The 25,598-nt window shown below is 34.3% G+C and overlaps 1 protein-coding gene across 1 annotated transcript in view; it reads left to right on the forward strand.

The window, feature by feature from the left end:
* The first annotated feature begins 744 nt into the window (after positions 1–744).
* The window catches only part of LOC135136917 (dipeptidase 1-like), a 385,862-nt gene continuing 361,008 nt past the window's right edge, over positions 745–25,598 (forward strand). The window contains exon 1 of the mRNA XM_064066396.1: positions 745–879. The gene's annotated coding sequence lies outside the window, so the exon portion shown is untranslated. The remainder of the gene's footprint in view (positions 880–25,598) is intronic.

Raw genomic sequence — 25,598 nt, forward strand, 5'->3', positions numbered from 1 at the left:
CTTGACCTCGATCGAGCTGTTTTGACATATCTTGAACTGAACAGACATCACTCAACATGATTTGACCTGCACTGAACTGACCTGACATAAACTGACTTGAGCTTATTTGATTTGATCTGATCGGACCTAATTTGACCTGGATTAACCTGATCTATTTTTTTTTCTTAGAAAAATTTGAACTTTACAAATAATTTCGCCATCAATTGACAAGACTGACTACCGGCTATTATTTTTCCAAGTTGGTTTCCATTTCAGAGTTCCACTTCGTCCCAAGCTCCCGTCGTACATTTCCCCGTTCCAACAATAAAAAGACCAAGGAGCTTACCTGCAAAAGACTAATTAATAGAACAAACAAAGGAATTAAAAAAGCACAAATGAGATAGATTAAAAGCCGGTGGCCATATTGTTACGGACATAATCCCGTCATCTCTTTATCCTCTCATTGTTGTTTTTCGCAGTTTCCAAAACTCCATAAATATTTTACGAGCCAGCGTCATTTTCCAGCAAATGTTAATTCCACCAGCCCACTACCCAATAATATCGGAAACCCCCACAGCATTCTCTATTTATTTCATAGTCGCCCTGAGCCCTCTTTTTCCAAATCTGCCCCCCTGCACCCGCGTAGGTGTCAAACTAAACAGGTCAAAGCATCCAAGATGGACGCAGGCGCGAGCTCCAAAAAGGCTCAGCTTGAGCTTTCACTGGAGCCGAACCGGAGTCAGTAGCCTCGCGCGGATGCTGCGACGTATCCCGGATTTCCCGGAGTTGGCGTGCACGAGCGCTCGCGATCTCGTTCTCCACAACCGGAGCAAGATGTGAACTCGAGACTGAGTGCTGTGTTGGTTCCTGCCGTCGAACGTGGAAATGACATAAAAATCGGTAAATATGAATAAATTGCACGAAAATGGAAAACTCGGGTTAATTACCTTTAAGTTTCCGGGTGGATTTGGAAAAAGCGGCGAAATTTAATTCGTCGGAGATCGTATTAATGACTTGTTGGAACGATATTTTACGCAAATGGGGAGGTGAAGTTCTGGTTTTTAGGGGTGATTATGTTTTCATTTTCTTGGCGGAAAAAGTCGAGTGGTAAAGCGTTTAGCGTTTTAAAGGGTGCGCTGTGATGATCATTGTTAAGTGATTCTGGTGCGGTTTGTCATTTTTAGTTGCTCTTGCGGGAGCAATGTGGTCAATGGGAGTGATAGAAGTTTTTCGAGGAAAATATTTTCGTGGAATTTTTATCAGTAGGGTCGTTCAAGATGTGCGCGCGGGGTCACAAAGGACCGGAAAATATGGCTTCGGAAAATTTCACCGACGGAAATCCCTTAACGACTTTACAATTTTTTATTGTTGCTAGAGGGTCGCTCTAGTCTAGAGGGTGCCGCATACCGCGTTCCAAGCCCCAACTACACAAGCAAATGTTTTGCCGCTTCTTATAGCCAGTGCTCTTCACTACGCTCATCAAAAATCAGAATAATTGCAACAAAGCGTCGTGAAAAACAGCGTCGAAATATATTATTTATCGACCCGATGTGTTAATTACCTTTTTGATCATTTTCATATTCGCGTCCGACCGCAGCTCAAAAATGTCGGTTCGTAAAACTTGGAATTGTGTTCAAGAACAAACAACCTTGTTAACTTAAACCTGCTTCTCTTTTTGTTAGAGAAAGCTCATTTTTATGCGAATTCGCATTAACGAACTGATCTGTTTTCATTAAAAAATTCATTTTTGTTTTCTGGCTTTACATTATCCGCATTTATAAATTCGTTTCTGGCTCGGTAGCAATCCCATTTATTTTCGACATGCCTTTAGAGTAAACATTATTTACGGTATTACAAATGGAAGGCGATTCACATCGATAACTGATTTTTCGGCCAACTTTCCAGACGCTTCGATGTTTTTAATTACTTAATGGCCGAAAACCGACCGATAATTTATGATCCCGGCAATGATCATTAAGGAACGAATTAAGGGATCGCAGCTTCCCCTAATTAACGTACGTATCTATTAAAGCTCGCGTCGAACGACTTAGTTGAAAGATTTTTCGGCACAACGTTCCCCCTTCACGAGAAAATCGTGTACTGCTGGAACTTCCACATAAAAAGGGTTAACCGCTTTATAATAACTGTTCAAACATGAAACCCTAATTAACTCGCTCTTAATCCATTATACTTTCCTAAATGAGGATAAAGTTGCCTATTGTTTACTCGTTTTGATGTCGAGTAAAACACTCGCTGGTTAATTAGGAAAACCTGATTTTGATTCTGAGGCGAAGAGGTTTGACAGGAAGTAATGACAGGTCAAGCTTCTGGATCAAACATTTGACAAATTTTTTTCGTGGTCCAGCGAAATTTCAACTTTCCAACAAAGTCATTAATTTTTTTGTTTTAATTTAACCAGTAACGAAGCCGTCAGTTACTATTAACTCCCGCAAAAGGAAAAACTTTACCGTTATGAATAAAGCAAGTCCGTGATAAATGTTCGGAATACGCAAAAAGTTTCATAATATAAAAGTGGCGCTCCTTCAGCTAATATTTAATCACATCCTTGCAGGATATTTTCCGGGATTACGACGTCTAGCTGCGGATTCCCGGAATATTTATATTTGCCATGCAGTTCTTATATCGCCGCTCGAAACTTATCTTCATTAAGTCCGTTAATCAGGATTTATGAAACAACAAATTACGATCCGATGTATTAATTAAAACCATCACAAAAATAATGAGTTCGTAATATCAAAGGACGAGGGTCTTTCAGCGTCGGATTCTAATTGAAATAATTTGACGTGCAGACTCGGAAAAACGAGGAAAATGTATTTTTGCAATTTCTTCACTGGGAGGTTTGTGTAATGAAAGTCTGTAACTTACCGGAGTGTTGTTCGGAAATTGCTGCCCTAGATTCGCACCGATTGAGTTGTAAAATTTACTTTTATAGCGAAATCGACAATTATTACTTTGGGTAATCGCGGATTGTGCCGGGATTTATCGACAACATTTGCATGAGCACACTTTTACACTCCATTTTTTATCTAATACGTGGTGTCTACGAAATTATATTGTGTCTTTTATTTATTTTTTACGGGTTTTTCAACAGTTCGCTTTTACGGCTGTCATAAAAAGGCAAAATTCAGCCATCGCGCCTCATTTATTTTTCAGCAAATTTTCAACACTATTTAACGCGCTAGGCAGACGGATAATAGATTATGTTTTTGGCGACGGGTTAATGTGTCGAGCGCGTAAAAATAATCAACAGAACATCTAATAATTTAATTTAATCCAGACCCCTGGAGGCCGCGTTGCCGCGTTTGAGTGCACCCGGACACCCTCATCTTCCCGATACCGAACTTTTTCCGATTCCGTTCAATTCTGCATATTCCGCGTCACTTTCGCCGCCGACCAGATGCGCCAACCCTTCTGCCACTTTTTCGGCAAACGATCGATTTGCTTATCTTCAACCGCTAACTTGGGCGAAATTAAATTTCCATCATCTCGAAAGCGCGATATTTCCTCTCTGAAATTTTTAAAATAAACAAGCCGGAACGGACCGCCAGGAAAATTGTCCTTACATAAAAGAAAAAATTATCCCGTCACGGTGCGTCTTGGGAATACTCCGGATGCGCCCGCATAAATTCCGAAGATAACTACGTATGTGTACGTACCACAAAGATATGTGAGCAGAGGCGGATATTTCACTCGCAACAATCGCCTCCAAAAAACGCTTTGTATAAATTTGCACGAGGCTGTAATTGGATGCAGTGACAACGCAACGTTTGACTTATAATGCGCAGTTTTCAGTTGAGACGCTTGATTTAGTGCGTCTTTATGTAATCATATCTGCGAAATCTCGATTCGCCGCCCTCCATGGCTTCCATTTGTTTCGGGAATCACTGAATGGGGATTCTGCCCCCGGGGGACGTCTCCGGAAATGTATATGAAGCGAATACATCCCCCTAAACAGGATATCTTTATTACGTGATGTATGCACTCGGAATTGCCTCGCGCCGACCTTTTTGTCGCAGGTAACTGAGAGCCAAGACAAACAAGGCGTGCTTGCACCTGTAATTAGAGCGGGATTGACTAAAGGCACTCAAGACTAACGAGCAATCGAAGCAAGGGCGTGAGTTCGCCGAGGTGCTGAAAATAACGAATTGTTGTTATTAAGAACCACTCGAGTAGTGTGTCAGTGGTGGATCAATGGCGGCTACAAGGGTTCCTGGAGGAATCGGGTACCTACCACATTCCGCTTCCGTTCTATGATGTCTTCTAATTCTATGAGTTCGCTTTCAAGTCAGATTTTCGATCCGTTTAGTGTTGAGTGGGGGATATATCGGACGGTGTCATTTTCAAGAGTCGACCTATTAATAAAAAATTCAGTGGCCTGCGGAAACAATTTTTGGGCGCGGATTCTTGTTACGGGGGGTCGAATTACCAAAGAGACCCATTGAGATGATGGCCCATTGAAGCGAGATACTTAGATATGGTCGAAATGCTGAATTTTCACGACTGAGAACCATGTCAAAGAAAGGACAAAAATAAAATTGATCCGATACTTGAAATATCGTTTCCAAACTAATTCTGTGCGGCTGAAGCCATTTTTCGCTTCACTTGGTGAATATTTGTCCGATTTCGAGCGATATTATTTTTTCTTCGAAATCTCAAAGCACATTTCAAATTCAACGGAAAATAACTCCAAAACGGGTGAAGACTCAGTTAAGAAAAAATTTAGGAGGTGGTGGAGGCATTTTTTGAGCCCGGATTCTCGTTACTGGGGTTAGAATTACCAAAGTGACAAGTTTTCAGAAAGATGAAGGTGCATTTAGCTGAGATAGTTTTAGATGATTCAAATACGGACAATTTTATTGCTTGAGATATGTTTTCAAAACAAGATATAAAAATGAAATTTATGCGATTCGCCTGAAATAGACTTTCCAGGCTAATTTTGTGCGGCTGAAGCCATTTTTATTCTTAGTTGTTGAATATTCCTCGGATTTCGAGCAATATAGATTTTTCTTAAATTACAAGACGGATTTTTCAAATTTAACGGGACATAACTCCAAAATGGGTTAAGATTCAGTCCTGCGGTTTACACCGTTTGATTCCTTGAAACATTTTGGTGTTAGTAGGTAATTTTCAGGTTGGATTCTAAATTCGTTTAGTGTTGAGAGAAGAATATATCAACCGAAGTCGTTTTCCAAAAAAGTCGATAACTCAAAAATAAAAAAAAAATCAGAACATTGTGGAGGCATTTTTTGAAAACGAATTGCTGTTATGTGGCTTAGGATTACTTAAAAGATGATTTTTCAGAAAGATGAGACCCCTTTTAAGAGAGATAGTTTGACGTAGTTCAAATAATGAAATTTTCATGACTTAAGATAACAAGGTACAAAAATTAAATTTATCCAATTTGCTTGAAAATACGATTTACAGACTAATTTCCTGCAACTGAAGTCATTTTTATCCTTAGTTGTTGAATTTTCCTCCGATTTCGATCGATTTCACTTTTTCTTCTTCGATTTAAAGACGGAGTTTTCAAATTTAACGGGATATAACTCCAAAACTGGTTAAGATTCAATCCCATGGTTTATGTCGTTTGATTCCTTGAAACTTTTTGGTCTTTGTTGGTAATTTTCAAGTTGGATTCTAGAACCGTTTAGTATAGAGAGAGGAATATCTCGAACGAAGTGGTTTTCCAAAAAAGGCGATAACACAAAAATTAAAAAAAAAAAATCAGAAAATTGTGGAGGCATTTTTTGAACACGAATTGTTGTTCTGTGGCTTAGGATTACTTAAGAGATGATTTTTCAGGAAGATGAGACCCGTTTTAAGAGAGATAGTTTGACGTGGTTCAAATAATGAAATTTTCATGACTTAAAATAACAAGGTACAAAAATTAAATTTATCCAATTTGCTTGAAATACAATTTACAGACTAATTCCCTGCAACTGAAGTCATTTTTATCTTTAGTTGTTGAATTTTCCTCCGATTTCGATCGATTTCACTTTTTCTTCTTCGATTTGAAGACAGATTTTTCAGATTTAACGGGATATAACTCCAAAACAGGTTAAGATTCAGTCCCATGGTTGATGTCGTTTGATTCCTTGAAACTTTTTGGTCTTTGTTGGTAATTTTCAAGTTGGATTCTAGATCCGTTTAGTATAGAGAGAGGAATATCTCGAACGAAGTGGTTTTCCAAAAAAGTCGATAACTCAAAAATTAAAAACAAAAATCAGAAAATTGTGGAGACATTTTTTGAACGCGAATTGTTGTTCTGTGGCTTAGGATTACTTAAGAGATGATTTTTCAGGAAGATGAGACCCGTTTTAAGAGAGATAGTTTGACGTGGTTCAAATAATGAAATTTTCATGACTTAAAATAACAAGGTACAAAAATTAAATTTATCTAATTTGCTTGACATACAATTTACACACTAATTCCCTGCAACTGAAATTATTTTTATCCTTAGTTGTTGAATTTTCCTCCGATTTCGATCGAATTCACTTTTTCTTCTTCGATTTAAAGACGGATTTTTCAAATTTAATGGGATATAACTCCAAAATAGGTTAAGATTCAGTCCCATGGTTTATGTCGTTTGATTCCTTGAAACTTTTTGGTCGTTGTCGGTAATTTTCAAGTTGGATTCTAGATCCGTTTAGTATAGAGAGAGGAAAATCTCGAACGAAGTGGTTTTCCAAAAAAGTCGATAACTCAAAAATTAAAAACAAAAATCAGAAAATTGTGGAGACATTTTTTGAACGCGAATTGTTGTTCTGTGGCTTAGGATTACTTAAGAGATGATTTTTCAGGAAGATGAGACCCGTTTTAAGAGAGATAGTTTGACGTGGTTCAAATAATGAAATTTTCATGACTTAAAATAACAAGGTACAAAAATTAAATTTATCCAATTTGCTTGAAATACAATTTACAGACTAATTCCCTGCAACTGAAGTCATTTTTATCCTTAGTTGTGGAATTTTCCTCCGATTTCTATCGATTCAACTTTTTCTTCTTCGATTTAAAGACGGATTTATAAAATTTAACGGGATATAACTCCAAAATAGGTTAAGATTCAGTCCCATGGTTTATATCGTTTGATTCCTTGAAACTTTTTGGTCTTTGTTGGTAATTTTCAAGTTGGATTCTAGATCCGTTTAGTATAGAGAGAGGAATATCTCGAACGAAATCGTTTTCCAAAAAAGTCCATAACTCAAAAATTAAAAAAAAAACAGAAGTTTGTGGAGGCATTTTTTGAGCACGAATTGTTGTTATGTGGCTTAGGATTACTTAAGAGATGATTTTTCAAGAAGATGAGACCCCTTTTAAGAGAGATAGTTTGACGTGATTCAAATAATGAAATTTTCATGACTTAAAATAACATGGTACAAAAATTAAATTTATCTAATTTGCTTGACATACAATTTACACACTAATTCCCTGCAACTGAAATTATTTTTATCCTTAGTTGTTGAATTTTCCTCCGATTTCGATCGAATTCACTTTTTCTTCTTCGATTTAAAGACGGATTTTTCAAATTTAACGGGATATAAACTCCAAAACAGGTTCAGATTCAGTCCCATGGTTGATGTCGTTTGCATCCTTGAAACTTTTTGGTCTTTGTCGGTAATTTTCAAGTTGGATTCTAGATCCGTTTAGTATAGAGAGTGGAATATTTCAAACGAAGTCGTTTTCCAAAAAAGTCGATAACTCAAAAAATTAAAAAAAAAATCAGAAAATTGTGGAGGCATTTTTTGAACACGAATTGTTGTCATGTGGCTTAGTATTACTTAAGAGATTATTTTTCAGGAAGATGAGACCCCTTTTAAGAGAGATAGTTTGACGTGGTTCAAATAATGAAATTTTCATGACTTAAAATAACAAGGTACAAAAATTAAATTTATCCAATTTGCTTGAAATACAATTTACAGACTAATTTCTGCAACTGAAGTCATTTTTATCCTTAGTTGTTGAATATTCCTCTGATTTCGAGCAATATCGATTTTTCTTAAATTACAAGACGGATTTTTCAAATTTAACGGGATATAACTCCAAAACAGGTTCAGATTCAGTCCCATGGTTTATGTCTGATTCCTTGAAACTCTTTGGTCTTTGTCGGTAATTTTCAAGTTGGATTCTAGATCCGTTTAGTATAGAGAGAGGAATATGTCAAACGAAGTCGTTTTCCAAAAAAGTCGATGACTCAAAAATTAAAAAACAATCAGAAGGTTGTGGAGGCATTTTTTGAACACGAATTGTTGTTATGTGGCTTAGGATTACTTAAGAGATGATTTTTCAGGAAGATGAGACCCCTTTTAAGAGAGATAGTTTGACGTGGTTCAAATAATGAAATTTTCATGACTTAAAATAACATGGTACAAAAATTAAATTTATCCAATTTGCTTGAAATACAATTTACAGACTAATTCCCTGCAACTGAAGTTATTTTTATCCTTAGTTGTTGAATTTTCCTCCGATTTCGATCGATTTCACTTTTTCTTCTTCGATTTAAAGACGGATTTTTCAAATTTAACGGGATATAACTCCAAAACAGGTTAAGATTCAGTCCCATGGTTTATGTCGTTTGATTCCTTGAAACTTTTTGTCTTTGTCGGTAATTTTCAAGTTGGATTCAAGATCCGTTTAGTATAGAGAGAGGAATATCTCGAACGAAGTGGTTTTCCAAAAAAGTCGATAACTCAAAAATTAAAAAAAAAATCATATGGTTGTGGAGGCATTTTTTGAACGCGAATTGTTGTTCTGTGGCTTAGGATTACTTAAGAGATGATTTTTCAGGAAGATGAGACCCCTTTTAAGAGAGATAGTTTGACGTGGTTCAAATAATGAAATTTTCATAACTTAAAATAACAAATTACAAAAATTAAATTTATCCAATTTGCTTGAAATACAATTTACAGACTAATTCCCTGCAATTGAAGTCATTTTTATCCTTAATTGTTGAATTTTCCTCCGATTTTGATCGATTTCACTTTTTCTTCTTCGATTTAAAGACGGAAGGAATACTTGCTAAGATATAACTGATTTTGGCAATGATATACGCTCTAAGAAAATAAAAGGCGGGTGGGCGGGGCTAGTATTTGCCGAGATAAACTTGATATTGCCAAATAGCATACCCTGGAAGAAAATAAGTACTTGCTAAGAGAAGACTGATATTGCCAAATAACATATCCTCTAAGAAAATAAAGGGCGCGTGGGAGGGGCTAGTACTTACTCGTAACAGAGAGTAGATCATTTGCCAAAATCAGTCAGATACTAGCCCCACCCACTTCATTTTCTTAGAAGTAAATGACATAAAATGAGGTACAAAAACTAAATTTATCTGATCTGCTTGAAATTGAGTTTCCAGACTAATTTTGCCTGGCTAGAGACCTATTTGCTATTAGTTGTTGAAGATTATTCCAATTTAGAGCTCTATCGCTTTTTCTTTGAATTCATCAATCATTTTTCAAATTTAACGGGATATAACTTCAGAAAGATTTAAAATTCGATTCTTTTGTCTGCACTGTTTGATTCCTTGAAGATTTTTAGTCCTACTTTGTAATTTTCGGGCCGTATTTTCCATCCGTTCTCTTTTGAGAGACGGATATTGCATACGATGTCATTTTCCGAAAAAGTCGGGCACTCAAAAATTCAAAAAAATTTCAAGAATTGCGCATTTGCGAAAACCTTTGTTGAGTTCAAATTCTTGTTACGGGAGTTAGAGTTGCCAAAGAGACAACTTTTCAGGAAGATGAGAGCCCATTTAAGAGAGATAATTTGACGTGGTTCAAAATACTGAAATTTTCATGACTTAAAATTAGGTACGAAAATTAAATCTACTTGAAATACAGTTTGCAGATTAATTCTATCCAGCTGAAACCATTTTTATTCTTATTTGTTGAATATTCCTCTGATTTCAAACGTTATCGATTTTTCTTCTATTTTAAGACGGATTTTTCAAATTTAACGGGACATAACTCCAAAACGGGTCAAGCCTCAGTCCTGTGGTTTACGCCGTTTGATTCCTTGAAACTTTTTGGTGTCGGTAATTTTCAGGTTGGATTCTAGATTAATTTAGTATCAAGAGACGAATATCATATGGTGTCATTTCGCGAAAAAGTCGATGATTCAAAAATTTATAAAAAATTCAGAAGATTGTGGAGGCATTTTTTGAACCCAAATTTTTGTTACGGGGGTCAGAATTACTAAAGAGACAAATTTTCAGTAAGAAGAGAGTCCTATTAAGAGAGATAGTTGACGTGGTTCAAATATTGAAATTTTCATGAATAACTTAAAATAAGGTACAAAAATGAAATTGATCTAATCTGCTTGAAATTCAGTTTCCGAAATAAGTCTGTGCAGCTGAAGTAATTGTTATTCATAATTGTGGAATATTCCTCGGATTTCGAGCGATATCGCACTTTATTCGATTTCAATACGGATTTTTCAAATTTAACGGGACATAACTCCAAAACGGGTTAAGATTCAGTTCTGCGGTTTATGCCATTTGATTCCTTGAAGCTTTTTCGTGTTTGATAGTAATGTTCATGTTAGTTTCAAGGTTCGTTTAGTTTCGAGAGACGAATTTATCGGGTGGTGTCATTTTCCGAAAAAGTCGATAACTCAAAAATTTCGAAAAAATTTAAAAGGCTGCAAAGAAATGTATTGAAGCAAAACTCTTGTTATGGGGGACAAAATTACTAAACAGACAAATTTTCAGGAATAAGAGAGTCCTATTAAGAGAGATAGTTTGACGTGGTTCAAATATTGATATTTTCTAAACTCGAGATATAACTTAAAATAAGGTACAAAAATGAAATTTATCCAGTCTGCTTGAAATTCAGTTTCCGGATTAAGTCTGTGCAGCTGAAGTAATTTGTATTCGTAATTGTGGAATACTCCTCGGATTTCGAGCGATATCGCACTTTTTCGATTTCAATACGGATTTTTCATCTTTAATGGGACATAACTCCAAAACTGGTTAAGATTCAGTCCTGCGGTTTATGCCACTTAATTCCTTGAAGCGTTTTGGTGTTTGATGGTAATTTTCAGGTTGAATTCTAGATCCGTTTAGTATCGCGAGATGAATATATCGGACGATGTCATTTTTGGAAAAAGTCGATAACTCAAAAATTAAGAAAAAAATCACAAGTTTGCGGAGAGATTTTTTGAACCCTAATTCTCTTTACACGGGTTAGAATTAGGAAAGATACACATTTTTACGAAGATGAGAGTTTTTTTAAGAGAGATAATAATTTGACGTGGTTCAAATACTGAAATTTTCAAGACTTGAGATATGACTTAAAATAAGGTAGAAAAATCTGATTTAGCTGATCTGTTTGAAATTGAATTTCCAAACTGACTCTGCGTGGATGAAGCCATATTTGTCCTTAGTTGTTGAAGATTACTCCAATTTCCGGCGAAATCGCTTGTTCTTCGAATTCACGAAGCATTTTTCAAATTGAACGGGACATAACTCCAGAACCATTTAAGATTCGGTCTTGTGGTTTACACTGTTTGATTCCTTTCATCTTTATGATCTTATTTTGTAATTTTCAGGCCCCGTTCTCTATCCGTTTAGTGTAGAGAGACGGTAAATGCAGACGGTGTCATTTTTTGAAAAAGTCGATTATTCAGAAATTGAGAAAAAAAAACAGAAAGCTGCGTAGGCATGTATTGAACCCAAATTCTTGTTATTGGGAGCAGAATTACTGAGAAGACAAATTTTCAGGAAGATTAGAGGCCATTTAAGCGAAATAGTTTGACGTGGTTCAATTACTGAAATTTTCAAGACTTGAGATATGACTTATAATAAGGTACAAAAATCTGATTTAACTGATTTGCTTGAAATTGAATTTCCAAACTGACTCTGCGTGGATAAAGCCATATTTGTCCTTAGTTGTTGAAGATTACTCCAATTTGCGGCGATATCGCTTGTTCTTCGAATTCACGAAGCATTTTTCAAATTGAACGGGACATAACTCCGGAACCATTTAAGATTCGGTCTTGTGGTTTACACTGTTTGATTCCTTTGATCTTTAAGATCTTATTTTGTAATTTTCAGGCCCCGTTCTCTATCCGTTTAGTATAGAGAGACGGATAATGCAGACGGTGTCATTTTTCGAAAAAATTCGATTATTCAAAAATTGAGAAAAAATTCAGAAGGCTGCGAAGGCATATATTAAACCCAAATTCTTGTTATGGGGGTCAGAATTACTAAAAAGACAAATTTTCAGGAAGATGAGAGCCCATTTAAGAAAAATAGTTTGACGTGGTTCAAATACTGAAATTTTCATGGCTTAAAATAAGGTTCAAAAATGAAATTTATTCGATCTGCCTGAAATAGAGTTTCCAGACTAATTATGTGCGGCTGAAGCCATTTTTATCATTAGTTGTTGAATATTCCTCTGATTTCAAGCGATATCGCTTTTTTTTATTGCAAAACGGATTTTTCAAATTTGACAAGACATAACTCCAAAACGGGTTAAGTTCCGTGGTTTATACCATTTGATTCCTTGAAGCATTTTAGTGTTTGTAGGTAATTTTCAAGTTGAATTCTGTATCCGTTTAGTATCGAGAGATGAATATATCGGACGAAGTCATTTTCGGAAAAAGGCGATAACTCAAAAATTAAGAGAAAAATCACAAGACAGCGGAAATATTTTTTGAGCCCGAATTCTCTTTACGCGGGTAAGAATTAGTAAAGATACACATTTTCACGAAGATGAGAGTCTTTTTAAGAGAGATAATTTAAATTTAATTTTGAAGACTTGAGATATAACTTAAAATACGGTACAAAAATTAAATTTGTGTGAATTGCCTGAAATTAAGTTTCCAGAGTGTTTCTGCGTGGCTAATATCATTTTTATCCTCAGTTGATGAATATTCCTCCGATTTCCAGAGATATCACTTTTTTTTCGATTACAAGACGGATTTTTCAAATTTAACGGGATATAACTCTAAAACGAGTTAAGACTCAGTCTTGTGGTTTACGCCGTTTGATTTCTATTTGATGTTTGTCGGTAATTTTTAGGTTGGATTCTAGATCCATTTAGTATCAAGAGACGAATATATCGGATGGTGTCATTTCGCGAAAGAGTCTATGACTCAAAAATTTATAAAAAAATCAGAAGATTATACAGGCATTGTTTGAACCCGAATTGTTGTTACGGTTGTCAGAATTACTAAAGAGACATATTTTCGGGAAGAAGAGAGTCCTATTAAGAGAGATAGTAGATGTGGTTCAAATTTTCATGATTTGAGACATGACTTAAAATAAGGTACAAAAATTAAATTCATCTGGTGTGCCTGAAATTAAGTTTGCAGACTAATACTGCATCACTAAAGCCATATTTGTTATTAGTTATTGAAAATTCCTTCAATTTGGAGCGATATCGCTTTTTCTTCTAATTCAACAAGCATTTTTCAAATTTAACGATATATAACTCCAAAACGATTTAAGATTCGATCCTGTGGTATACACTGTTTGATCCCTTGAATCCTTTTAGTCCTACTTTATAATTTTCAGGCCGTATTTTCGATCCGTTCAGTTTTGAGAGATGGATATTGCATACGATATCATTTTCCGAAAAAGTTCAGCACTCAAAAATTGAGAAAAAATTCAAGAGGCTGCGAAAACCTTTATTGAGCCCAACTTCTTGTTATAGTTTGACGTTTCGTTTTTTCTTCGAATTTAGCAAGCATTTTTCAAATTTAACGGGATGTAACTCCAAAAACAAAAACAAAATTGGACCCGGATTCTTGTTCTAGGAAAGAAAAGTACTTTTAGAAAAAATGAAGCTAAAACTGTGAAATAGCCATCTCTTGGTGGAGTAGAGAAGCCAATTCGACTGGTTTGCGGTATAATTCGTCACGATTTGGTCCGTTGAGCCGGATGGCAACTGTAGCGCTCGAGTTTGTGGAACCCGGGCCAACCGGTTGTAGCGGGGCAAAAGTGCGCGTCATCAGATTTGCCGCCTGAGTGGATTTTTTCGTTGTTATAGGTGCAAATGGAGCCGGAAAACGCCGACAAAGACACCCACTAATTACGGTAAAGCTTCCATTATCGGAAATATGAGTTTGCGCATTACTTTTTCGTTTGTCAGCCTGGGAGCGAACTTATGTGAGGATTAAAAGCTTTGTGAAATTTATACGATGCAGAGGTGCGGTTCGGCTATCATCGATCATGTTTGTTTTGTGCACAAACAAAGCTTAATTAGGAGAATTGCGTGTTTTTATAAAAATCGCGACTTTATTAAAATATAATCGCAACTTTCCGGTTTATGGCCTGGGGGGGGCACGTGGGAGCTTTGCATTACGCGCAATTATTGCTAAATTAATCGACATTTACATCTGTTTATAACCCCGACGCGTATTATGTGTTGCGTCAAATCGGGCGCTCGGAAAAAAACAAGTTTTCTTTTAATGGAAGCATTAAACAAGCGTCAGCTGCACGCATCTCTCCGCACTTTATCGTTTTAGAATGGAAATTGAATAAACGAGAACAGTTATTGTCTATAACCGGATCAAAATATTAATTTTAACTGTATGCACGCTATTGAAGCGAAATGAAACAAATCGGCCGGGATTATCTCATTTAAAGCTCTTGTTTTTTCACAAACGCTTAACTAATCTCCGTTAATATCGTGCGAAACCGCCACCAACAATTTAATAAATGCAACACCGGCGGAAATTCGGCGCAATGCAAGTAATAAATACGAATTTGAAGCGGTTATTGTTGTTTATCGGGCGAGCTTACGGCAGTGTTTTATAATAAAAAATCGCGCAATGGATAAATGTGGCCCGGCGCACGACCCATCTTCATTTAACGCCCGAAATTACCGGAAACACCCTGTTATTGTTTTGCTCGGAGCGATTTTTGAACCCGTCTTGCAAAAACACTTCGTCATTCCGCTCAGACATTACCATACTGCAGCAGATTAGCCAATCGATTATAATCACCCGCGTCTGACATTTTCATTAACTTTTTTAATAGAGCGAGCTCAAAAAAACAATTTGGTCGGCGCTTTAGCGAAAGAGCAATATTTTCTCGGTCCCACCGCTTTCAATTTCCGATCGCTCGAAATATTGGCCCAAAATTCCGAAAGAGAATGGAACCGAACCTAACGCCTTTTGTCGGGGTTTATTAGCCCGGGCCTATTCACTTTGCCAACTTTGCAGATATGCAAATGCACGATTTTAATTTAAGTTTGTCATTCTTAAAAAACATTTTTCATTCGGTCGTTAATGCAGACTCGGGCGCTGACAGCTCGCGAGAGCCGACATCATTACGCCGGATCGATGCCAGATAAACTAATTATTTTTTTCTTCGATCAAAAGGGATTTGCGTAAACAGGATTATTTACAGCGGGGGCTGTGGCAGGTTATTTATCACGGGAGTTGGAGTTTTTGCGGAGGGAGGGGATGCAACAGGAGTGTTATGCACCTGTCATGTGCAACGCTGTTGCAGTAACAGGTGTCGAAGTTGGGGCTGCATGTTTTCAGAAAGCTTATGTCAAGGTAACGTTTTAAGTTTGTCGATAACCAAGTGGAGTAAGTGCGGAAATGCCACGGTGTTAGACGGGAAAGTGCGCCGAAATTAATATTAGGTGTCTATTAGGTGGCATGAAAGTCAACACCGAGTCCCCAAGGACTTTTTACCAGTTCGATATAGAGTCCTTAACCTGAAAGCTGACCCCAATACCGACTTTTCGAGAGTAAATTTAAATTCACAATTATTTTAGGCAAAATTTGAAAAGACTGCATTCGTGTTTTAAAACCTGACCACTTGAAATTCTCGGACCACAAGCTTCGGATCGAATGCTGCCGACCAAAGTAATTACGAGTCGAATGTAGTCCTGTTCCTGTTGTAAACAACCAGCTTTTCTCCAGCCAACAAGAGAGTGGTTTTGTATTGTTTCTCGTACCATGTAAATGAAAATAAAATAGCTCATATTTTATTTTAACGACAAAAAGCTAGTTTAAACTTGTAGAAAAAAGCTCTTTTATTTTTTGTCAGCTTTGTGAATCTGAAAACTGACATAGACACTATGATGTATTAAAAAAATTGGTCTAAAGAGTTTAGACAGTACTTCCCTCGCTGTCGGAAACTTGACGACTGCATGCCTATTGTGTTTTTTTTCTCATTACATTTTTGTAGTGGGAATTTAAAAAAAAATTGCGATGACGTCATCAACATTTTTGCAAGGACACGTATATCAGTTGGGATAGATGTAGTGTAATACTAAGAATAAAATTATTATATTCTCAAATTTTCGAGAAAATGAATGGGTCGTTTTGAATATTGATTTGTAATAATCAATAAAATAACGAAACAATTTACTCACGTATACGTATGAGAGGCAACTGAAAATCGTGTATGTATAAACATTCTTAATTTAAGATGACAGTCGTAACAGCATACGTGAGAGTCAAACAGAGAAACTGTAAACAAAACGACCATCGGTTTTATTGCTTCGACTTCCGCTTATTATATAAAACATTGGGTTTTATTTTAATTCTTGACGGTGAAATTCACAATTGGTTGATTATAAACATGTCTATTTCACATTCGCGGAACCAAGTGAGCGCATAAAACAAATGCAGGTCTGTAATGTTAAAGTCGATGTAAATAAGCGTGCTACCCTTATGTTTCACCGAGTTTTTCCTTTAACAAATTTTGTGTCTACCAAATTGGGTTGGTTGGGGTGCAATACTAATAATAAGTGTTGCCTTTAATTTAATCAATAAAATAAATTGACTTCATTAATTTTTTTGAACCACCTCTTAAGAAAATCTAAAAAATATGAATGGAATGATAAATCACAAGTACAAACTCATCATATTTTTTGCATTTTAGATAGGATTTATTCAGCAAAATTTAAGGGTGACGTCATCAATTTTTTTAGGAGGGATGAACAAATACATTTTGAACAAAAGTTTATAATAACTTTAAAATATTCCCAAGATTTCAAAGCATTCGGTTTTCTAATTCCTGATTAAATCGATAAAATAAATTCACGCCTTCATTAATTTTTTTGAGTCACCCTGCATATGCAAATCCAAAAATATGATTGGAATGATAAATCACAAGTACAGACTCATCATATTTTGTACATTTTAGATACGATTTATTCGGCAAACTTTTGAGCTGACGTCATCAGTTTTTTGTAGAAGATAACCAAATATATTTTGACTAAAAATTTATTATGCTCTTTATAACCTTAAAACATCTGCAAGATTTCAAAGCATTCGGTTTTGTAGTTCCTGATTAAATCAATAAAATAAATTTACGCATTCATTAATTTTTTTGAGTCACCCTGTATATGCAAATCGAAAAAATTTGAATGGAATGATAAATCACAAGAAGAGACTCACCATATTTTGTACATTTTAGATATGATTTATTCGGCAAATTTTCGAGCTGACGTCATCAAGTTTTTGGAGGGGATAAGCAAATATATTTTGACTAAACATTTATTATGCTCTTTATAACCTTAAAACATCTGCAAGATGTCAGAGCATTCCGTTTTGTAGTTCCTGATTAAATCAATAAAATATATTTACGCATTCATTAATTTTTTTGAGTCACTCTGTATATGCAAATCCAAAAAATATGAATGGAGTGATAAATGACAAGTACAGGCTCATCATATTTTGTACATTTTAGATATGATTTATTCGGCAATCTTTCGAGCTGACGTCATCAAGTTTTTGGAGGGGATAAGCAAATATATTTTGACTAAACATTTATTATGCTCTTTATGACCTTAAAACATCTGCAAGATTTCAGAGCATTCGGTTTTGTAGTTCCTGATTAAATCAATAAAATATATTTACGCATTCATTAATTTTTTTGAGTCACCCTGTATATGCAGATCCAAAAAATATGAATGGAGTGATAGATCACAAGTACAGACTCATCATATTTTGTACATTTTAGATATGATTTATTCCACAAACTTTTGAGCTGACGTCATCAAGTTTTTGGAGGGGATAAGCAAATATTTTTTGACTAAAGATTTATGATGCTCTTTATAGCCTTAAAACATCTGCAACATTTCAAAGCATTCTGGTTAGCAGATTAAAAATTAAATTTCAAAGTGTTGTTTTATAATTTTGATTTTTTTTCCAAAAATCTGGACGTTTCGGGTGAAAAGTCGATTCAGAGTTGTAAACTACATGTGTAGGACTATGTTATTTTATACAATTGAAAACCCATTTACTATGTACAATTTTGAAGTGGCGTCATCGCATTAGTGGTGGGGATGATTAGACAAATTTTGGTTAGCGTTTTACCATCTACATGATATTCTTAATATAAGTACAAAATTTCACAACAATCGGTTGAGTACTTTCGGAGATTATCTGTCTAATAAAAATCCGGGACAACAGACGGACAGACGGACGGACAGACGGACAGACGGACAGACAGACGGAAATGGGAGACCTATTTCTTCGTCTTCTAGGGGTCATGAAAGATCGAGAAAACGTAAAAGTAGAGAGTCGGCCGACGGACTCGATTACAATACTTCCTTTGCTTACGCTCGGGAAGTAAAAATTGACATATCGATTTTAGGAATTACAAAACTATGAAAAAGTAATTATCGGAATCACTACTTTAAAGTTTTATTGACGTTTCATGACCCCTAGGGTACAAAAAATAGGTCTCACACTTTCCAAACACGAATCCGGACTCAAAAGCTCTCCCGAAGCTCCTGAATGTTGTCTTAATTTTTGGATAAGTATCCGTCCTGAAGATTCACCGCTAGGACTAAGAATATTTATGTCTTGGTAATTTAGTTTCTTACGGATTATCAGAGAATATTTTTTAAATACACCTGAACGTGCTCGCTGCGCTCGCATTTTAAACTAATTTTTTTTCGGCTTTTTTAGAAGTGTCCAGGAAAGAACATTTGTAGAATTCACTTTTGTGGACAATAAAAAATCTCTTATTAATAATTTAGCTTCTCGAAAACAGTGATGAATGATTTTTAATAACACCTATACGTGCTCGTTATCTTAGTCTTATCTTAGTAAATACTAGCCCCGCCCACCCGCCCTTTATTTTCTTGGAGAGTAGGTCATTTGCCAAAATCAGTCTTATTTTGGTAAGTACTAGCCCCGCCCACCCGCGCTGTTCTCATTCTAACGCTTATGTTTCTGTTCAATATAAGTTTCACCTTTCATTCAGACTATATAAAATGAATCACTGAAATGGAGGAGGGGTGGGCGGGCGGGGTTAATTATAATATATTTGAGTGGAAATGATAACTAATAAAATCTATTTATCACCGCTAATCGGATAAAAAAATTTAATGAATGAACCAATCTATTTTATTGATAAAATTTCTTTTAATAACACCTGAACAGGCTCGCTGAGCTCGCATTTAAAATTTTTTTTTTAAATTTAGTCTCAGATACATATATTAAAGAAAGAGTGTTAGCGAGATTCCTTGAGTTCAACTATTTTTAAGATTTTTTGCAGACGTAAAAACTCGAGAAATGGAAAAATCCAGAACTCGAAAAGTCGAAAAGTGGAAATATTAACAAATCCCAAAACTGAAATATCGAAATCACAAAACTGAACAAATTATTATCCAAAAATTGAGACATTAAAAAATTGCAAAATTGGGAGAACGAAAAGCAAAAAAAGCAAAGCCGACTTAAAAAACCGAAAGATTGAAAAATCAAAAACCTGAAAAATTGAAGAACTGAAGAACTGAAAAATCGAGTCTTTTGGAATATGTATATTAATTGAGAGATCGGAAAACTGAAAATTCAGAAACGTAAAATTCGAAAAATTAAAAAATATTAAAAAATCTAAAATTTAAAACATTGAAAAATTATAATATCGTAAAATTGAAAAATAGAGAAATCGAAACATCAAAAAATCAAAAAATAAAAATTCGAAAATCTAAAATTTAAAAATTCAAAGACTGAAAAATCGATCGAAACTCGAAAATTAAAAAAATTGAAAAATTGAAAATCGGATTTCATTCAAAAATCGAAAATCCGAAAAGTAAAAAATCGAAAAATCGAAAAATCAATAGATCGAGAAATCGAGGAGTCGAAAAGTCCGGAAGTCGAAAAAATTGGGAACCGGAAATAGGCCAAAATCGAAAAATCGAAAAGTTAAAAAATCGGAAAATTAAAAAATTTAAATACAGAGGAACTGAAAACTCGAAAAAGTGAAAAATCTAGACTTTTAAAAATCGAAAAGTTGAAAAATTGAGGAATCTAGAGTTTAAATAACCAAAACTAAAAATCCGAAAAATAAAAGTCCAGAAGTCGAAAATTCGAAAAGTCGAAGAATTAAAACACTGGAAAATCCCAAATATGAAAGAAATATGCAAAAATTAAGAAATTAAAAAACTGGAAAATTGAGAAATCGAAAACCAGAAAATCAAAAATAGATTAATTAAGAAATCGGAAAGCTGAAAATTTAGCAACCTCAAAATTTGAAAAATTGAAAAATTGAAATACTGAAAAACTGAAAATTCCAGAAATCGAAAAACCTAAAATTTCAAAAATTGAAAAATCTAAAGTTTAAGAAATGAAAAATTGAAAATCCGAAGCGTAAAAAGTCGAAATACAAAAAAATCTCAAAAATAAAATGTGGAAACATTGAAAAGTAGAAGAAAAATTGAAGAATCGAAAAACTGAAAAATCACAAAATTGAACTAAGTATCCAAAAATTGGGAAATTAAGAAAACCGAAAAATCGGGAAATCGTAAAGTAAAAAAGCAGAGCCGAAAAACTGGAACTTAAAAAACCGGAAGATTGAAAAATCAAAAACCTGAAGAATTGAAGAATTGAAGAACTGAAAAATGGAATCTTTAGGAAGTCGAGAAATGGGAAAATCAGAAAATAGATTAATTGAGAGATTGGAAAACTGAAAATTCAGAAACGTAAAATTTGAAAAATTAAAAAATATTGAAGAACTGAAAAATCTAAATTTTAAAACATTGAAAAATTAAAATATGGTAAAAAAATAAAAATTCGAAAATCTAAAATTAATAAATCCAAAAACTGAAAAATCAACAAAAATGGCAAATCGAAACTCGAAAATTAAAAAATTGGAAAATTGTAAAATCGAACTTAATTCAAAAATCGAAACGTTGAAAAGTCGAAAATCCGAAAAGTAAAAAATGGAAAAATCAATAGATCGAGAAATTGAGGAGTCGAAAGAAGTCTAAAAAATTGAGAACCTGAATAGGCCAACATCGAAAAATGGAAAAGTAAAAAATTTAGATATAGAGGAACTGAAAGCTCGAAAAATTGAAAAATCTAGGATTTTAAAATCGAAAAGTTAAAATATCGAAAAGTTGAAAAAATGAGAAATCTAAAGTTTAAGAAACGAAAACTGAAAATCCGAAAAATAAAAAACCAGAAGTCGAAAAATCGAAAAGTCGAAGAATCGAAATACTGGAAAACCCGAAAACTGAAAGAAATATCCAAAAATTGAGAAATTAAAAAACTGGAAAATTGAGAAATCGGAAACCAAAAAAGCAAAGTCGAAAAATCGGAGAACTGAAGAACTGAAAAATTGAAAGTCAGAGAATTCGAAAAATGGGAAAATCAAAAATAGCTTAATTAAGAAATCGGAAAACTGAAAATTCAGCAACCTCAAAATTTGAAAAATGGAACAATAGAAGTTAAGAAAAAGTGAAGAATTGAAATCGAAAAATCAAAAATTTAAAACATCAAACAATTAAAATATCGCAAAACCGAAAAATCCAGAAATCTAAACATAAAAAAATCAAGAAATAAAAATTTGTTAAAATCTAAAATTTAAAAATCGAAAAACTGAAAAATCGACAAATGAAAAAATCGAAATTCCAGAATTTAAACAATTGAAAAATTGGAAAATCGAAAAAGTGAAAAGCCCAAAACTAAAAAATTGAAAAACCGAGAAATCCAAAAATCAAAGCATAGAAAAATTCAAGAAGTATGACATCCAGAAATCGAAAAATCAGAGGATCGAGAAATGGAGGAATGGAAAACTTAGAAGAAAAGTTAAAAATTGAAAAAGTGATAAATCGAGAAATTGAGCAATCAAAACATCGGAACATCTGAATTCGATAAATCGAGAATTCAAAAAATTGATAAATTGAAAAATTTTAAGGAAGAAAAACTGAAAACCGAGAACTAAAAAATCGAAAAATCCAGAAGTCGAAAAACCGAAAAGTCGAAGAATCAAAATACTGAAAAACTTCAAAACTGAAAGAAATATCCAAAAATTGGGAAATTAAACAATTGGAAAATGAGAAATCGAAAACCAAAGCAGCGAAGCCGAAAAATCATTGAAGAACTGAAAAATCGAAAGCTCGAGAAGTCGAGAAACGGGAAAATCAAAAATAGGTTAATCGAGAAAACGGAAAACTGAAAAAAAAGAAAAACCTAAAATTTTAAAATTTGAAAAATGAAAATATCGTTGAAAAATTGAGAAATTGATGAATATAACAGTTTAAAAATTGAAATATTTAAAGTTTAACAACGGAAAACCGAAAATTCGAAAAATAAAAAATAGAAAAAAAATCCCGAAGTCGAAAAATCGAAAAGTCGAAGAATCGACATACTGGAAAATCCCAAAATTGAAAGAAATATCCAAAAATTGAGAAATAATAAAATTGGAAAATTGAGAAATAGAAAAATGGGAAAATCAAAAATAGCTTAATTAAGAAATCGGAAAACTGAAAATTCAGCAATCCCAAAATTTGAAAAATTGAAAAATGGAAATACTGAAGAATTAAAAAATCAAATAATCGAGGAATCGAAAAAGAAAGAATTAAAATATCGCAAAATTCAAAAATCGAGAAATCTAAACATCAAAAAATCAAGAAATAAAAATTTGAAAACCTAAAATTTAAATATCGAAAAACTGAAAAATCGACAAATCGATAAATCGAAACTCCAGAATTTAAAAAATTCAAAACGTGAAAAAAATAGGAAAATCGAAAAACTTTAAGAAAGGAAAATTGAAAAATTAAAATATATAAGAACTGAAAACTCGAGAAATTGAAAAATTCAGAATTTTAAAAAATGAAAAATTAGAATATCGAAAAATTGAAAAATCTAAAGTTTAACAAACGAAAAACTGAAAAATCGAAAAATAAAAAATTGGAAAATCCAGAAGTCGAAAAGTCGAATAATCAAAAACTGGAAATCGAAAACCAACAAAGCAAAGTCGAAAAATCATTGAAAGTTCGAGGAATGGGAAAATCAAAAATAGATTAACTGAGAAAACGGAAAACTGAAAATTTAGCAACGTCAAAATTTGAAAATGAAAAAATTTAAAACTCAAAACATTGAACAATTAAAATATTGCAAAATTGAAAAATCGAGAAATCCTACCATCAAAAAATAAAAATTCGAAAATCTAATATTTAAAAACGAAAAACTGAAAAATCGACAAATCGTGAAATCGAAACTCCAGAATTTAAAAAACTGAAAAACTAAAACATTTAAAAGTTGAAAAATTGCGAGATCGAGATTCCAAAACTGAAAAAAATATCCAAAAAATTGGAAACGTGAGAAATCGAAAAACTAAAAAAGCTAAGTCGAAAAATCGAAAAATTAAAAACCTGAAAAATCGAAAGATTGAAGGATTGAAAATAATCGAAACTTTGAGAAGGCGAGAAATGGCAAAACAAAAAAAAAATAGTTGGGAAATCGAAAAACTGAAAAACTGAAAAATCGAAATATTTAAAAATCATAAAATTGAAGATTACAAAAATTGCGAAATTATATAATTGAAACATCGGAAAATAAAAAATCGAGAGATCGAAAATTTGAAGAATAGAAATATTGAAAAAGAAAGAAAAATTGAGACATCTACGGTTGAAAAATGGAGAAACTGAAAAGGCAAAAAATCTCAATAGCATATTTATAAACCACAAGTTCAGGACTATGTGGCATGAACGGATAAATTTTGACTAACGATTTGACATGCTTCCAATACCAGCGAAATATAATTCTGAAACCGCTGAATTAAATTTTAAGTGCACGTACTGCTGAATTAGAGTCTTTCCACCCTGTTTACGTTCGGTCAACCGCGAACGAATTATTTCTTGCAAAATCAACAACAAGACAATTCGGCTGCTTTGGCGAATTTAAAATCCTAAAATTGAGCCCGAAATAAAACAACATTCTTGTACGAGAACTGTAGACGGACGGAAAATAAAATACCTCTCGAATCGACGAAGACAAAAAAGACGCGAATTGTATCCAACCCCAGTACAACGCAGCAACGATTTTCAAATATTCGCGAATTTAAATAACTTTACAAAAAATACGTCATGGATGAATAATTATAGTTCGCAACACAAAGCGCCGAGGTTTTCTATGACAGTTCCAAACTGCTTTATTTTAGCAAATATAACATTTCGTGGATGAATAATTCAAAATCTGTCAACAGGTCACTCAACAATTGAGTTTTAACCAGCGTTCGTTGTAGCCACGTTAAATCAACGTATGTGTTTACTGGACACCACTGCGGCTAACGTCCTTAGAGGATCCGGCAAAAATCCGGTAATGGAGCTCAATTGGCCGCTTCTTATGGCTCATTAAGAAGGGTTTAAGAGGCCGTTTTTGCGGCATTCAGGCAGATTGCGTTAATGGCGATTAACGCCGGCCATAAATTAATAATAGAGCCACAACCCCATTACTAAATCAGGAGGTCAGCTCGCGGGCATTTTTCAGGCCGGCGTGCGTCTAAATTTCACTTTGTGTCTACTAGTCAGCCGGAACTCGGACTCCTCATCGACTAGAATAATGAAAGAGTTTCGGGTGCACTCCACCGGAAATTTAAACCTCCAATTACAGGGAGAGCGGCTGTCTTGCGTTGCAATTTCAGATGTACACGGCGTTTTTGCTTCGCTGTTCCAATTCCCTAATCCCGGCAACGGGATTAAGCGGGAAAAAATTAACGTCATGTAGTGCGAAAAATAAAGCGGCTTTGGCGGCGGTCCTTTTGACGCGGAATTATCGCGAGATCGACAGGTTTTAAGGGGCTGCGACAGGTATTTTCCGGTGAACGGGAAAATGTGAGACGTTTTTGCTGGAAGAAAATATCGCACGTTTGCAGTCCGGATTCTATAAACTTAGTGGCCAGTTCTTCCAGGAAACAGTCGCCACAGTTGTGATTTAAAGCTATATCTTGTAAAAGTTAGCAAATTGTTGTGTTTTGCTATTACTCATAGCGATAAATCGCCGGAGTAACTTAACACAATTTGTTCACTGAATATCTCAACATAAAACTTATATTGTACAAGAATTTTACAAGCAAAAACACAGCTACGATGCTCCTATACGACGAAGAAATTGTGCAGCGAGTTACGACTTTACAAGCAAGTTCTATCAGTTTTGCATTTACTACATTCCTGTTATGAATTTAAAGAGATGAGATGTACGATTTCTTAGATCTCGAGTTTACAAATAAATTCAGGGATTCTTCTATCTTGTGTTTATAACTAGTCAACGCCATTATTATTAAGTGTCTTTTTGTTTCACTGCCGTTAGATGGCTCTCTATCAAACTTGTTACCCAAAGATTTTAGCATGAAATAACTAGATTTGTGTACGTAAGTAATTGTGTTAATAACTTCACCA

Source organism: Zophobas morio, unplaced genomic scaffold, assembly GCF_036711695.1.
Source record: "Zophobas morio isolate AGI-343-1 ecotype UQ-CSIRO unplaced genomic scaffold, CSIRO_AGI_Zmor_V1 ptg000028l, whole genome shotgun sequence".
NCBI lineage: Eukaryota > Metazoa > Arthropoda > Insecta > Coleoptera > Tenebrionidae > Zophobas > Zophobas morio.